The 17,811-nt window shown below is 38.3% G+C and overlaps 1 protein-coding gene across 4 annotated transcripts in view; it reads right to left on the reverse strand.

Moving 5' to 3' along the window:
• Positions 1 to 17,811, reverse strand: part of LOC105473965 (phosphotyrosine interaction domain containing 1) — a 327,251-nt gene that overhangs the window by 165,608 nt on the left and 143,832 nt on the right. Inside the window, exon 1 of one of the 4 annotated variants that reach the window (XM_011728238.3) lies at positions 16,177 to 16,692. The exons of the other annotated variants lie outside the window; for them this stretch is intronic. The gene's annotated coding sequence lies outside the window, so the exon portion shown is untranslated. Of the gene's footprint in view, positions 1 to 16,176; positions 16,693 to 17,811 lie in introns of those variants that run through there. 4 annotated transcript variants of the gene reach the window in all.

The following is a 17,811-nucleotide window of genomic DNA, read 5'->3' on the forward strand; positions in this document are numbered from 1 at the left end:
GGCATGTGTCTGTTATACAAGCCAAGTTGTCAGCAACCCCCAGAAGCCAAGGAGAGGTATGGAACAGATTCTTCATTAGGAACCAACCCTGCTGACACCTAGATATGGGACTTCCAGCCTCCCAAACTGTGAAAGAATCAATTTCTGTTGTTTTAAGCCCTTATGACAGTTAACTTTATGTGTCACCTTGACTGGGCCATGGGGCCCTGATATTTGCTCAAACATTATTCCAGGTGTGTCTATGAGGATGTGTTGGGTGAGATTCACATTCGAATTGGTAGACTGAGTAAAGGAGATTGCCTCTCCTAATGTAGGTGAGATTCATCCAATTGGTTGAAGGCCTGAATAAAACAAAAGGGCTGACTCTCCCTTGAGGGAGAGGAAATTCCTCCTGCCTAACCTCTTGGAGTGGGTACATCAGTCTTTTGCTGATTCTGTACTCACACTGAACCATCAGCTCCACTTGGGTCTTGAGACTGCTGACTTTTGGAGTAGAACTCCTACCATCATTTCTGCTTCCCAGGGTTTTGGACTCACACTGGAACCACATCATTGGCTCTCCTGGGTCTCCAGCTTGCCGACTGTGGATCTCTAACATCAAGCCTCCCTCATTGCAAAGCCAATTCCATATAATAAATCTCTCTCCCTCTCTCTCTCTCCTCCCATATATTCTATTGGTTCTGTTTTCCCAGAGAACCCTGACTAATACATCCTCTCAGTTTGTGAAACTTTGTTATAGCAGGCCTAGGAAACTAACACACTTCCTATTTCTCCGAAAAAACTGATGCAAACACAAGAGAGCTTTTCTAGGCTCACATACCTCAGCATCTGTCCACCAAGATTCCGCCTTGCCTCATGTTTCTCTAGATGCCCTAGCTATACTCCTATGGATGGCCAATTGGTCCATGTGCACGCTGATCCCGTCCCCACCTGTCTACTTAGGGATGCTGCTCCAGCAAGTTTTGCCTCCTGTATTAGTCTGTTTTCATGCTGCTGATAAAGACATACCCAAGACTGGACAATTTACAGAAAAAAGAGGTTTAATTGGACTTACAGTTATACATGGCTGGGGAAGCCTCATAATCATGACAGAAGGTAAAAAGAAGCAAGTCACGTCTTACAGGAATGGCAGCAGGCAAAGAGAGCTTGTGCAGGAAACCTCCCCCTTATAATAACCATCATATCTCATGAGACTTACTCACTATCACAAGAATAGCACAGGAAAGACCACCCCCATGATTCAATTACCTCCCACTGGGTCCCTCCCACAACACGTGGGAATTCAAGATGAGACTTTGGGTGTGGACATAGCCAAACCATATCATTCTGCCCCTGGTCCCTCCCAAATCTCATGTCCTCACATTTCAAAACCAATCATGTCTTCCCAACGGTCCTCCAAAGTCTTAACTGATTTCAGCATTAACTCAAAAGTCCACAGTCTAAAGTCTCATCCAAGACAAGGCAGATCCCTTCTGCCCACGAGCCTGTAAAATCAAAAGCAAGTTAGTTACTTCCTAGATACAATAAGGTACAAGCATTGGAAAAATATAGACATTCCAAATGGGAGACATTGGCCAAAACAAAGGGGTTACAGGCCCCATGCAAGTCTGAAACCCAGCATGGTAGTCTAATCTTAAAGCTCCAAAATGATCTCCTTTGACTCCATGTCTCACATCCAGGTCATGCTGATACAAAAGGTGGTTTCCTATGGTCTTGGGCAGCTCCACCCCTGTGGCTTTGCAGGGCACAGCCTCCCTCCCAGCTTCTTTAATGGGCTGGCATTGCGTGTCTGCAGTTTTTCCAGGTGCACAGTGCAAGCTGTCAGTGGATCTATCATTCTAGAGTCTGGAGGATGGTGGCCCTCTTCTCAGAGCTTCATTAGGTGGTGGCCCAGTAGGGACTTTGTGTGGGGGCTTTGACCCCACATTTCTCCTCTGCACTGCCCTAGCAGAGGTTCTCCATAAGACCCCAACCCCTGCAGCAAATTTCAGTGTACTAGCAGGCTTAACACAATGTGGAAGCTGCTAAGGCTTGAAGCTTGCATCCTCTGAAGCCACAGCCCAAGCTCTATGTTGGCCCCTTTCAGTCACAGCTGGAGTGGCTGGGACACAGGGCACCAAGTCCCTAGGCTGCACCCAGCACAGGGACCCTGGGCCCGAGCTACAACATGTTTTCCTCTTAGACCTCTGGGTCTGTGATAGAAGGGTCTGAGGTGAAGACCTCTGACATGCCCTGGAGACATTTTGCCCATTGTCTTGGGGATTAACTTTTGGCTCCTCATTACCTATGCAAATTTCTGCAGCCAGCTTGGATTTCTCCTCAGAAAATGGGACTTTATTTTCTATTGCATTATCAGGCTGCAAATTTTCCAAATTTTTATGCTCTGTTTCCCTTTTAAAGCTGAATGCCTTTAACAGCACCCAAGTCAACTCTTGAATGCTTTGCTGCTTAGAAATTCTTCTGCCAGATACCCTAAATCATCTCTCTCAAGTTCAAAGCTCCACAAATCTCTAGGGCAGGGGCAAAATGCTGCCAGTCTCTTTGCTAAAACATAACAAGAGTCACTTTTGCTGCAGTTCCCAACAAGTTCCTCATCTCCATCTGAGACCATCTCAGCCTGGACCTTATTGTTTGTATCACTATCAGCATTTTTGTCAAAGCCATTCAACAAATCTCTAGGAAGTTCCCAACTTTCCCACATTTCCCATCTTCTTTTGAGCCCTCCAAACTGTTCCAACCTCTGCCTGTTACCCAGTTCCAAAGTCACTTCCATATTTTGGGTATCTTTTCAGCAACACCCCACTCCTGGTACCAATTTACTGTATTAGTCCATTTTCATGCTGCTGATAAAGATATACCAGAGACTGGGCAATTTACAAAAGAAAGAGGTTTAATTGGACTTACAGTTCCACATGGCTGGGGAGGACTCATAATCATGGCAGAAGGCAAGAAGGAGCAAGTCATATCTTACATGAATGGCAGCAGGCAAAGAGAGCTTGTACAGGAAAATTTCCCCTTATAACAACCATCAAATCATGTGAGACTTACTCACTACCATGAGAATAGCATGGGAAAGACCAGCCACCATGATTTAATTACCTTCCACTGGGTCCCTCCCACAACATCTGGGAATTCAAGATGAGATTTGGATGGGGACATAGCCAAACCATATCACTCCCTTATTTCATTCATGTTTTCCTCTCTCCAGGATCATTTCATAAGCATAAAACAAGCTATAATTTCCCCTGGCTAAAAACAAAACAAAAATCCTCTTTTGAATGCATGCCTCCTAATCTCTCCTCCACCACAGCTATTTTCCCATTTCTCCCATCCCCTCTATAGAAAACCTCAGTTTTAAAGTTGCTTCACCCTCTTCTCCAGTTTCCCTTATTCCCCTCTCTCATAAACCCATGGTCATCTGGCTTTAGCCTCATCATCCACTGAAATGACTCAAAAATAGTTGCTGAATTACAGACTGGTACCACTGCATCACTGGGAATACTTTCATCCTTCACATTCCTTTCCCTACTTATTCCTATTGACTTTTAAACCCATAGTTACCCTCATCAATTCTGATCCATGACACAAATTACATGTTACAAATACACATCATCATAACCAAACAAGTGGTGTAGCTGAGGTAAGACATTCATTCTCTCTGGGTTTCTTCATCTTTAAAACAGGGGCATTAAAAGAGTTGACTCTGACCCATCCTGCTTTGACCTTGTCCGACTGGCTTCCATTCATTCCTTGGTGGTCAGCTATGGTTTAACAGTGTCATGATAAATATTTGCATGATTTGAGACTTTAGGATGCATTTACTTTTCCCCTGAAAAAAATAAAAAAAGGAAAAGGCAGAGAAAGAGAAGAGAGAAGGAAAGGGGAAGAGAGGGGAAGAGAGTGATGGGTGGAAGGAAGAAAGAGAACCAAAAAAGAAACAGAAGAGATTGTGTCTCTGAGGCCAGGCATGGTAGCTTAAACCTATAATCCCAGCACTTTGGGAGGCTGAGATGGGTGGATCACCTGAGGTCAGGACTTTGAGACCAGCCTGGCCAACATGGTGAAACCCTGTCTCTATTAAAAATACAAAAAATTAGCCAGCCATGGTGGCAGGTGCCTGTAATCCCAGCTGCTTGGGAGGCTGAGGCAGGAGAATCGCTTGAATCCAGGAGGTGGAAATTGCAGTGAGCCAAGATCACACCACTGCACTCCAGCCTGGGCAACAGAGCAAAACTCCATCTCAGAAAAAAGAAAAAAAAAAAAAGAGAGAAGAAAGGTAACACCACTCAGAGCACAGTTCTGTTAAAGTAATATTGATTTTTAGATACTTACTCTACAGCAAAAGATAATTATATGAACTAGCTGTTCCTTAAATCTCCTTGGTCTTTAGTAAGCATCCTTTTAAATATCTATATAAAGTCTGTTTTTCTTCTATATTAAATTTTTCTCAATGACAATTACTGGTAACCGCTCCTTAAGTGCTCCTCAGATCAAAGAGAATAAATACATCTAAGGCATGCCTGAAAAAAAATTGAACTTCTCAGGTTACCCTTAAATCATGAGAAGAACTTGTGAAGTGAAGGTCCTCTTCGTATCTGTTAATCATGTCTCATTTACCATCATATACAGCAGCTGGGTGTGGTTGTATAGATTGTTCTGGCAAAAGAGTGCCTTTCAGTCAAGGGCAGGTAGAGGCTGAAACCCACTGAATCCTCTGCTCACCAAGCATGCACCCATGGAGCTGCACCCAACCCTAAGTCACACGGAATCAACTTACGCACCACCTGGGCCAATATGAGGTCAATGCACAGCCCCAGGTCCATTAGATCACCCAAGTGGCAGAGAAACACTGCAGCTCTGTGTCAAGCATGGTGCTTGGCACTAGGAGCACAAAGAGAAATAAGAAACCTCAAATGGCGGCTGGGCGCAGTGGCTCATGCCTGTAATCCCGGCACTTTGGGAGGCCAAGGTGGGTGGATCACCTGAGGACAGGAGTTCAAGACCAGCCTGGCCAACATGGTGAAACCGCATCTCTACTAAAAACTCAAAATAAATAGCTGGATGTGGTGGCAGACGCCTGTAATTCCAGCACTCGGGAGGCAGAGGCAGGAGAATGGCTTGAACCTGGGAGGCGGAGGTTGCAGTCAGTTGAGATTGCACCACTGCACTCTAGCCTAGGTGACAAGAGTGAAACTCCATCAACAACAACAAAAAGAAGCCTCAAATGGCTCATAGTTGACTGTTGATAATAATCCATAAGGCAGAACAGTCGAGGAGCAGGCAAGGGAGGGGCACAAAGTTAACTGAACTTAGCTTACCAGTGTTTCCCAAAATGTGGGAGCAACTCATGGGGTGCATGAGATGATTTAATCTAGCCCACAGATACAGAATTATATAGTATTCATCTCCCTTAAATAGTGAGAAAGTTATTCCCATTTGATTTATCTTTCAAATTGCTAATATCACTATCAGTGAGAAAGCCTCAGTTTGATGCCAGCATACTTTCACCACCTTTCTTACACACTTATCTTCCTTTTAAGCCGAGTGATTACTGACTCCAGGCTCAGAGCCCTCAGAAAGCAATAACAGCTCAAGAACTTTTTTTCCACTGTACTCATTTTTATTGTTTCCTTCCGGTTATGGCAAGTGACACTGGTTCCCCTCTAAGGCAATGGCATAAATATTCCCTTTTAAATAAATGTATTACCTAACAAGATGTGTCAATTTAATAAAAAGAGAGTAAATATTTCAGTTACCATTTAGCTATATAAAAATTGTGGAGATGGCATAAGGTATCAAAACACCGGCAACTGTATTATGCAAATGATAGAGTTGAACTAGCCCTGAGCTATACCCCAGGCTGCAGGAGGGGCAGGACCCAGTCTGTCTATCCCTGTGGAATTCCTGGCATTTAGCATGAGCCAGATATGGAACAGGCATCCTTGAAGACTCCTGGAAGGAACTAGGGGAAACAGAGACGGTCACCCACTGAGCAACTATAGAGGAGACGGACACAGAGAGAATATGAACATCAAGTTCCTGTCTATATATTGTTTCTGTAGAAGAAGAGTACAGGGCAGGGGGCCTGCCTGTTGAGAGGCAGGAGAAAGACTGAGAATCTGTTTTATCGGTCTATCTACAGCTTATAGTTGACTGTTGATACTATATTGGGCAGACATTTTGCTTCCAAGCATCATTGCTAATTTCCTAGGCATCTCGGCTCTTCTTGGGTTTTTTCTTTTTCTTTTTTGTTTTTTCTGTCTCATTCAACTATTTGTCATGGACTGGGTTATTTGCAAGCCTCTCACTTCCCAAGGAGATCCACTGGTACATGCACTCTCAACAGGGACCAGATCACCCTGACAGGGGCAAAAACTGGTTCTTGATAGCTAAAATAACCCATTATTTTTCTTATGTATAAACCACAGATAAAACAACAGTATATACACCATTATAATACAGCACATTAAAATTTCACTGAGGAGGATGTTACTCGGGAAAAAAATGTCTAAAAGGATATTTAGGGGAGCAATAATGAAAAAAAAAAAGAAGGTTGGGAAACCAGAGTTGGGTTTCTCAGCCTCAGTACTACTGAAATTCGGGCCACATAATTCTTTGTTGAGGGACTGTCCTGGATGTATTGGGTGTGTAGCAGCATCCTTGGCCATCACCCACTAGATGACAGCTCAATCTCCCAGCTGGCTTCACAAAATGTCATGTGTCTTTTGGGAGGAGGGCAAATCGCCACCAATGGAGAACAACTGGGCTAAAGGAAACTGTTCACAGGTATCAAATGAAGGCAGCCAGCATGTCGGCCATGTGGCCCAGTGCTCTGGGAGGAGGGAGCTTCTAAGGACGCCAACACTCTCTCTCAAGAGAAAGGAATGAAATGCTCATATAACCAGGGTCCTCTCTCAGGGCTCCCTTGGCATGGCACAGAGCCCAATTCCATATACCAAATGGTTCCCAAAAAATACCATGAAGTGATACATCCATCAGTGCCTGAAAGAGATCTTCGTCATGAATAAATCTGAGTTCAACAGCTAATACACACCCTGCAACTAAGCCCTAAAAGACTTAAGGGTATTTTTCAATTCACTCAGCAAGTTCACTCATGAGATTATATTTGGACAATCTTAATATTTCAACCAAAATTAATAGGTTCAAAGCACCAGGGAATGTTATGCAATATGTGAATCAGCACTCTTAAATTGGATTAAGATTTTTTTAAAAATTGGTAAGTCAAATTGAAGCAAAATAAATCTCATCAACTAAAGAGCAGGCTCATGAGAGACAGTGAGGAAGATTGTGTATCACAAACAGCGTTAGAAAATGGATTCAAATCCAATTTCACTTTTACTACTCAGGTGGCTTGGGAAAACCAAATCAATCTAAAATATTTACATGTTAAATACTTAAAAATTTAAACCTGAAATAGCAAGTACAAATTAAAGGCACTCAATTAATATTAGTGGTTTTCCTAATTTATTTCCTTCCTTTCTTCCTTCCTTCCTTCCTTCCTTCCCTCCCTCCCTCCTTCCTTCCCTCTTTTTTAAGTGATAATGAACACACACTATATGAGTATAAAGGGAAAGAAAAATTATTGGAAGAAAATAGGGGGTATAAAATAGAAAGCCAAACCAAAAAAAAATACAGAAAATGTAGTGCGATTAATTTTTGCCAGTAATTAAGAGGAAGACTAGTTCTTTCAACACACAAGACAGTTTGATAGTTGTCCTAGGAGTACCTTTTTTATCCTCTCTGCCAAGATCCATTTCTTTAGAATGTGTGTCAGCTGTTGTCACTAGTATGTTCCCATTTGTAAGGTGCACCCTATACTTTCTAGTGTGACTTCCTTACAACCTGATTGGGGACCAAAAGAAGAACCTTTGGACATTTCTGGTTGCTTCTACTGTCCCAACATATCAAGAATATCAGGATAAATTGTACTGTAGACCCTTGTGATCTCTTTATGTAACTGATTCTGTCCTACTTCGTAACTATAAAATTTATTTTGGTAAAATAAAAAAGAAATTATTACTGAGCTATCACAAAGAGGAAATCCTAATTCACAAGCAATAATTTGAAGAATCATAGACACCCAATAATAAGACTGAAGGTTAACAACAAAAGCATCTTACAGAACATACAGGAGAAGATTCCTGCTATCTCCAAGCCTGTTTTTCCATCTTTAAATTGATAATAATCATAGTAATACCTATAATTTACAAGCATGATGTGATGTTTAAATTAGATAATGGATTAAAAGTCTTACTTCAGCACCTGACACAATGGCATTCAATAAATGTTTACTTTTATTGCATTGAGGTTTATTCTTGTTATTATTATTATTAGGCCAATTCTCTTTTATAACTTAAAAAAAAAAAAAAGTTGAGAGAAACAAGGTAATTTGCTCTCAGCCACACAGGTTATTAGGAACAATACCAGAACATAAATTTCCAAGCTTCTAATTCCATGCTGCTTCTTTAATGTGCTATTTCAGTTATCATATCCAAATTGCACTTCAGAGATTAGTATAGACATGCTATTTTAGTCATCTCTTACTGTAAAATAAATTACTCTAACATTCAGTGGCTTAAAGCAGCATCCTTATTTTACTCTATCTTGTGATTCAATGGATCAGGAATTTGGGCAGGGCTCAGCTGGGTGATTCTTTCTCTGCACAAGTTATTGACCAGGATCACCCAGTGATATTCAGATGGTGGACAGGCCAGTCAAGATGACTTCATTCACAGTTGAATCTCCTGGCAGGGATGGGTTGAAGACTGGGTTCAAGTTAGACTCTCGGCTAGACCCCTTGTCCATGCCTTTTCCAGTGGTCTCAGGATGATCAGACTTTGTTCATAGTGGCTCAGAGCTCCCAGAGAGCTGGGCTCCAAGAGTTCTGGGAAGAAGCTGGTGCTGCTCTAAGGCTTGTTCTGAGCCAACATCAGTCTCAGAAAGTCACTTCTGCCACATCCTGTTAGTCACGTCACCAAGTCAACCCAAATTCAAGAGGAGTGGAGTTAAACTCCATCTCCCAATGGAAGAAGTAGCAACAAATTTTCAAGCATTGTTAGTCTACCACACACAGACCACACGTAAAGACAAATGACAATATTGTTGTTCTTGTGAGTCAGGTCCCTAAGATATTACAGAAGAGGGCTGTGTTTTTATTATTATTACTATTTGTTATGTCGTGTGTGTGAGTGTGTGAGAGAGTATGTGTGTATGAAGAACTTAAATGATACATAATTAATAAATAATATATACTTAATAGTATGCACATAATAAAATTATATTGTAGCCTAATTGGGAAAAACAATGACCTTTCAAAGTAATTTATCCAGAAAGAAAAACATTTAAAATTGATGTCAAGTAAAATTTGCTCCCAGCCAAATTAAACACTGGCTTCACAAAATGAAGGAGAAGCCATATGTTATTTTCAAAATGGCTTCCCAAGAGGGCAAGCAATAATGCAAAGAGGTATTGAAGCTGCAGAATGGGGGATATTGTCAAAGAGAATTTATTACCCCATGTATAACAAGAATAATCTCCAGTCCCTTGCCACCAAGTTATGGTTCAGAAAGCCTAATGAAAATTCTGGGAGGGAATTAAATTTAATTTGTTGTTCTGGGTTTAGAATTGACCCATAGTTATTCCAAGGATATATTGGACCTTCTGAGTTTTCAAAAAATAATTTCTAGATGGCTAGTTAATCTCAAAGTCAGAAGAGAAAAAAAAACATTGCACAGTTAAAAAAAATCCATTAACTAATTGGATTGAAGCAACAGAAGACATAAAATGTATTACTAGCTCAATCTTTATGAATTTTAGGCAATTTTCTTTTAAAAAGAGAAGAAACCAACACAGAGCCTTTGAAAAGTATTCTAGAATAAGAGAAAGAGAGTGTCATTCTAATGACTTAATGTAGAGGCAAGCTTTCACATATCATTGCTACAAGAACTTAAAAAAAAAATAAAAATCATTTGCAAGTTCAATAGCAGGTAAGATGATATTACCTCTAAGAAACAGAATTTTTAAATTAAGGAGAATGTGAATTGAAAATACAATAAGATTACACTAAATACAAAAATATTTCCAATTCAAATTTAGAATTACAGAATTTTCTTTTAATCCTGAGTTTCATATTAACTCTAGGTTCCTTAATAAAATTAACATAATCACTATTTTTTAAAATTTCATAATGTATATGAAATATATACATAATAGAATACAATATGTATCCTACTATATATCTGTTAATCTATGTGAGTAAGTGTGTAAAGCAAATACACACAGGATAAAGCAAATAAGTAACAGAGGATAGAATACTGCATGATAGGCTATTTTAGAATAAAACAATTAATATTCCTATATTATAAATATACACATATGCAAATGTACATGTATATAGTATAGATATATACCCATACACACACCAAAAAAAGCTCAAAATAACAATGCCAATCTCATTGCTATAAAAAATTACTAAAAGCAAATGATTACTAAAAAAAAGTGTAACATGCCTTTGCAGATTTTTTCTTTGTTTTTACTTTATATCTTACTAACGACAGACAGTCAGTGAATGCTTTACACTTACTTGAAATAATTATTGTCCATAAGGTTGAATCATCAACTTAATACAAAGTTATTTGCATTGTTTAAATCTTGATTTCAGGTTTTAGAGAGTGTATATTATATTTTGCTTTAATTGTATCTATAATTATGGAAAACATTTACATGGTTTCACAAAATTTTCCTATATTTAGAAAATTCTAGTTTCTATCCCAGTCCCCTCTACCCTTCTGCCCTGTCCCTTCCTTGCCCCATTGAAACCTCATTTTTTATTCTTCATATACATATGGTTTATCCTTCATATACATAGATGTATGAAGTGTATATACACACATACATACACATACACACACACATATAAATACACATGTATACATATAGACATATATAATATATGCATATATACATGTATAAACACATATACACATATTACACATACACACACATATATTCCATTTTTCCATTCATATTGTATCATTTTTTCCTTAAACACTAGGATACTGTGCAGAATGTTCCCTACTTTGTTAATTTTTAGCTTAGTGATAGATACTGTACACAATCTTCCCTACTTTGTTAATTTTTAGCTTAGTGATATGTCCTAGAGATAATTATTTTTTCATAACTGCACAGTACCTAGAACACGGACAGCATATAGACAAGCATATACACATGGACATGCATACAGACAAAAAGTGTTGCATGGTTTAGTAAATTAATCCCCTTCTCATGGATTGTAAAATATTCCCAGGCTTTTGTTAATACAGTGTTGTAATGAACAGCCCTGAGATTATGTCTTTTTATCTTTTCAGAGCATTACAGAGTTTTTGATCAAAACAACAAAGAATCCATCCAACACATCATTTTTATGGACTGCAAATGCTCAGAATATATAGAACCCACATTTCTTTCTTTTCTTATAAATATATTAAATGATGCAAACTGAGAGAAGTACCAACACTAAGAATCCAAGAATTGTAAAAGTGTGATATAGGAGAACTGACCACTAAACCAGTTAAGCATGGAGGTGAATATAAAGAGTTACTAATATATGTACGCAACACTGAAGGTAAAAGTCAAAACTGTTTCTTGAAAGATACTATATGGAATCCAAAAATCATAACTCAGTAATAATAACCTGGTTATAAAACCCTTCGGTTACATTTTCAAAGACTGTAAAGTAGTGAGGGAGAAGGAAAAAGAAATTCGTTATATTCCATTTTATACTCAGAGGCAGTAAAAACATACAGTTTCATTGTTAACCTTGAAAAAGAAATATAGGTTAGCATTTTCAAACATAGTTTTCAAAGATAATCAAAGAATCTATGCCTTCAAAGACTAAAAGTTATCCCTTTTCAAAAATATGTTTCAAAGACAAATAATCTGTGGCTTTAAAGACTTTCCATACTTTCCAAATCAATGGAGAAAACAAAATTAAAGTTATCCATACTTTCCAAATCAATGGAGAAAACAAAATTTAAAACAATTCATTGAAACATGCAGTATAAGAAATCATAAAAACAACAAAGCTCAAAATAAGATGATAAAAATGTTTCTAAGTACATCAGTTACAACAATACATGTAAATCAGTCAAATTATCTTGTTAAAGCTTCTCAAACTGGGCTACATGTAATTCAGTGTCATGCTGCTTATGAAACTGCCCGCAGGGAATGCAGGGCAGACTTTGAATTGAGATCAGACAGACCTGGCTTAAAACCCCAGCTCCATCATTATTAATTACTTGATCCTGTGCATGTCATATTTATCATATTTATGCTTTGGGTCTCACTTCTTTTATCCACATACTGGAACTAATACTATCTACCTCTAAATGTTTTTGTAAGGATTAGAAAGAATGTATGTTACATGCATTGCCTAGGGCAGACAAAGATCCGCCTTTTATTAAAGGCTTACTATTAGAACATTAAAGTAAGTAAGTAGCATTGATACACTAGTATACAAGTGAGCTAAAAATAAATGGACAAGCATATAGACAAAAAGTAAGACAATATCAACTGTAAAACACAAGGCAAACACATTTATCACTGTATGCTGACAAAGGGCAAAATTTTCAATTAAACTGTAACAAGCATGCACTTTTATGCCCCAAATAACATACTATCAAAATAGTCAACAAAAAACACATTAGAATACAAAGGTGAAATAACAAATAATACTATGAGATACTAACAAGCCTCTTTCCATAACTGAGAAATAAAGGCACACAAATTTGAATTATCTAAATACTAGTGGCAACTTAATTGATAGAACCCAAATCAAAGTTCATAACCATTGATGGTACATAAAACCTTTGCAAGAAAAAATGTAATAAAATTCCTAAAGAGAAGAAAAAACATTGACATTATTTTTCGTTTTATAGCATACTCTGGAAATTACACGTTCTACCCAGTGAAAGACCACTTGGCATTATCATCATATTAATCTAACTCTAATAAACTCAAAAAGAGAAGATACATTATACATAGCACCACTTAAAAACGGTAATTCAGGTTTATTCTTTACCTATCTTACGTAATTGCATACTATAAATCACATATTTATTTTTTTAAGGTGCAGATAAAAACAAAATTTTTATCATATGCTTCAAATGAAGTAAAATTATATTATAGAAATAATGCATGTTTAGTGTTATACATTGGGTGGTAAACAATTACAAGTTGGTACCAGGATAAAGTAAAAATTTCTTACTAAACCCTTACTAAAGTCAAAGCAATATAATTAATCCCTCTTGCTTTTATTTCTGAGATTCACAGCATGGTGAATGAGGACACCAATACCTTACAGAGGCTGTATATGTTTTTAAATTCTTCAAGCAATGGAATGTTGATATTTATTGGATCATCATAATATTCCTTTCATGACTATGTTACAACCATTTCAAATGCATTTCATTCTCTTATTAAGAAACAAAAAGAAAATGCTCCAAAAAACTCAACCAATTTAACATTAGTATTCTGGCTCAAAACCTAAAGTTTTAAACTAGTGGTAGCAAAACGAACAACTCAAATTTTTTTTTGAGTTCTTGATGCAAATCCAACTAATTACAAAACTGCTGATAGCTTTCAGGCTTAAAGTAACAGGAGGCTATAAAATATTGGCACATTGAGAAATCAATCTTAGCTTTTCAAACAAATATTTTTCTGGAAACTATATACAAAAATCTTCCCTAAATTTATTGTCTTTCCCATTGTACTAGAAAGATACAAAACAAAACACGAGGTTTTTGCACAGACTTCATAATTTAATTGGAATTTATATATGTAACAAATACCTTTCAAACATTCACCAACTGTAAGGCAATTATCTGTTCTCAACATCTACCCTCAGAAGCAGTTGATATGATAGTCCACATTTCAAGGTCTCTGGTACAGAAGGAGCTCTGTCCTCTGCCCACACTCTCTCCTGATCTATTGCTTTGAATTCCAGCTATATTCCACTAACTCTCAAACATATATGCCTAAATGAGACCTATGCTCTGTGATCCAGGTTCACATGTACAATTGCCTTCTTCATATCTTTAACTAGATATCTGAATCAGGATTTCAAAATTGATATGTTCCATATGCAACACACATTTCTTTCTCCAAAAACCATGTCATCATCTCTTCCCTGGAATCCTTCCCATCTCAGTAAATGGTACCACCATTCAGCTATTTGTTTCAGCTAAAATTCTAGGAGACACACTTGATTCCTCTCTCTGAGAGTTTGCACTTTACCTACTGATAAGTCCTATTGGGTCTCTATTCAAAACATATTGCAAATGCAACCACTGCTTACTTTCTCCCGTGCTCTAGCCATAATCTCTTCTCTAGACCAAGTGCAACAGCCTCATAACCAGCCTCCTTGCATCCACTCTTGTTGACTACAATCTGTCCTCCAAAACAACAGTCAGAGATGCTCTTTCTGAAAGATCAGATTACATAACGTTGACTCTGTTTTAAGATCCACTACCAGCTTCCCATCACTCATGGGATAATATCCCGAACTCCCTACCATGGCTAACAAGGTCTAACTCCTGACTTTTCTAACCTCATTTTCCTCCTCTGTCCTGTTTCCTCACAATGTTCTAGATACTGTGGCTAAGCTTGTTCCCAGACTGACACCCTCGCCAGTGTTGATCCTTCTACCTGCAATGTAACCCCCACCCCAAATATGCCTGAGACAACCGCCTTATCATCATCCATATTTCAATGAGCACCTTCTCAGAAAGGTCTTCCTTCTCCTGGGCTGAAACAGCCCCCACTAAGTATCATATTGCTTTATTTAATCTTCTACCCAATACTAGTACCAACTGATGTTATGTTATTCTATTATACTATATTACACAGTATTCGATTTTAATTTTTGTTGGTATATTTATTTTATGCCTTCTACCATGGGAAGAGCTGTCTCACCACCTGGAGAGCAAGAACTCTCTCATTCTCCACCACAGTTGGATGGGTACCACTGTTCTAGTACCTACAGCAGTATCTGGCTCATGGCTGACTTTTAATAAATGTGCCTTACTGTGGTGGCTAGAGCAAAAGAACAAAACTATTCTTTTTCAAATAGTAAGAACACATATAAAATAAAACTGAGGTGAATTAGAGGATATTTCCTTAAACTAGGAAGCATTGGATTTATGAAATCTATAAACTGTCTTCATAATTGCATTTAAAGGAAGCGCTTAATGTTCTATGGAATATATGTCTTCAAGACAAATGGGAAATATCTAATTACATATATATATAAATATATATATATACACATACACACACACACATATATATAACCCAATCTATTCCAACAGTTTTCAACAATACTTGAGAATTCTGCAAGTCAGAGCTTGACTGTATAATGAAACACATATAGCAAAGAAATTTAATTTTGAAACCAAATAACAAAATGTTTCTACATATATTATATGTGTGTGCATACACAGATATTTTTAATAATTTTAACAATAGCTAATAATTTTATTTCACATCAAGGTCAACTTGAAACTCATGCCTTCTCCTTGTTCTGAAGGAAGCACAGGTTCCAGGTCCCGGCACTAAGAGAACTTGGAGAAGGCAATTTGGTTCGTTTGTGAGGCTACTGAGCTAAGTGATGACTCTGCTGCTGCCCTCCCCTGACTCATCCGGGGTCCAGAAGGAAGGGAGGCCATGGCCATATGAGCAGTTACTTGGTTGGTGCAAAAGTAATTGTGGTTTTTGCCATTAATACTAGAATTCCTTCTCAGGTAGGCACATTGCTTTGCTTCTCTACTCTTTAGAGGAGCCAATCAAGTGAATGTATATAGAGAATTGCTTGTAGGGAGTGTATCCCAACGGTTTGTTTTGCTTTGACCAAAAAGGCACTGAGAAAACAGTATGTGGCTGAAGTAACATTAATATAGGCCCCGTGCCATTTAGCCACTATAAAGGAACCCTCCCCAGCCTATTGAGTTAGCTGTTGAGATGCTGGTCAAATCTTCACGTTATCATATATCTCATGGTAGCATAATTGTGAGCAACTGTATCTGCCACTCCCACTACACTGGCAGCTTGTCGGAGAAAAGGAAAATGTGTCTTCTTCCCAACCACTGAGCTCCCACTTACCCAGCACCTCCATCTTCTTCCATTTAGGGCTTTCAACCACAGTGCTCTTGTTTTTCATGCTCTAATTTACCTCCAGTATTAGAATGACATGATTTTCACAGAAACATTTAATCATCTCTTCCATTCCTTCCCAGTCTTTAAATATGCAAATAGAAAACTAAGCATATTATCATGGAATTATGTGAAATGATACATTCTAAGCCAAATGAGCAGGTCACAAAAGGGAATGCCTCACCTGTTCCCTGCTGTGTGAAGGCATGGGTGTGCCTGTGTATGTATGTATGGAAAACACAATGCAGAATGGACACCAGTGCATGAACAGGAGAGTCTGAACTGGGTTTTGCTCTCTTTCTGATACGTTTCTATACTATGAAAGCTCTTATTATGAAAATACCACTGTGTTCAAAACAAAAACTAGGAAAGACATTTTTTAAAACTGTGTGAAACCCTCTAAATCATCTTCCCTTTTTCTATTTATTTTATTATGGTAAAATACAAATAACTTAAAATTTAATATCTTAACCATTTTTCAGTGTACAATTCAGTGGTATTAAGCACATTCAAATTGCTGTGTAACTATCACCACCAACCATCTTCAGAACTCTTCGTCTTCCCAAACTGAAATGCTATGCTTACTTTTTTTTTTTTTTTTTTTGAGACGGAGTCTTGCTCTGTCACCCAGGCTGGAGTGCAGTGGTGCGATCTCAGCTCACTGCAAGCTCCGCCTCCTGGGTTCACGCCATTCTCCTGCCTCAGCCTCCCAAGTAGCTGGGACTACGGGTGCCCACCACCGCGCCCGGCTATTTTTTTGTATTCTTAGTAGAGACGGGGTTTCACCATGGTCTTGATCTCCTGACCTCGTGATCTGCCCATCTTGGCTTCCCAAAGTGCTGGGATTACAGGGTTGAACCACCACGCCCAGCGTGCTATGCTTATTAAACAAAAACTCCCGTTTTCTCCCTCTCCTTAACTCCTAATACCATCATTCCACTTTCTATCTTTAGGCTTTTGACCACTGTAAGAAATTCATAAAAGTGGACACATACAGTATTTTGTGTGTGTGTGACTGTCTTCTTTATTTCCCTTAGCATAATGCCCTCAAGGTTCATCCATGTTGTAGCACGCGTCAGAATTCCCTTCCTGTTGAAGGCTGAAGAGTATTCCACTGTATGGATTTACCACATTTTGCTTATCCTTTCACCTGTCAATGGATACCTGGGTTGCTTCCATGTTTTGGCTATTGTAAATAACACTGCTATGAACATGGGTATACCAGTATTTCTTTGAGATCCAGTTTTCGATTCTTTTGTGTACATATCCAGATGTGAAATTGCCAGATCATATGGTGACCCTATTTTTAGTTTCTTGAGGAACTGCCATGCTGCTTTCTACAGCAGTCACATCAGTTTACATTCCCACCACCAATGCATAAGGTTTCCAATGTTTCTACATTCTCACCACCAATACTTATTTCTTGTTCTTATCAGTAGGCTTCCCAATAGGTGTGGGGTGATATCTCACTAAAGTTTTTATTTGTATTTTCCTTACAATAAACCATATTCACTTTGGCTTCCATGGCATTTTTTCTTTCTGACTGTGAAGATAAAAGTTCTTCATGTCTCAACCAGCCAAAGT

Source organism: Macaca nemestrina, chromosome 11 (genome assembly GCF_043159975.1).
Source record: "Macaca nemestrina isolate mMacNem1 chromosome 11, mMacNem.hap1, whole genome shotgun sequence".
Taxonomy (NCBI): Eukaryota; Metazoa; Chordata; class Mammalia; order Primates; family Cercopithecidae; genus Macaca; species Macaca nemestrina.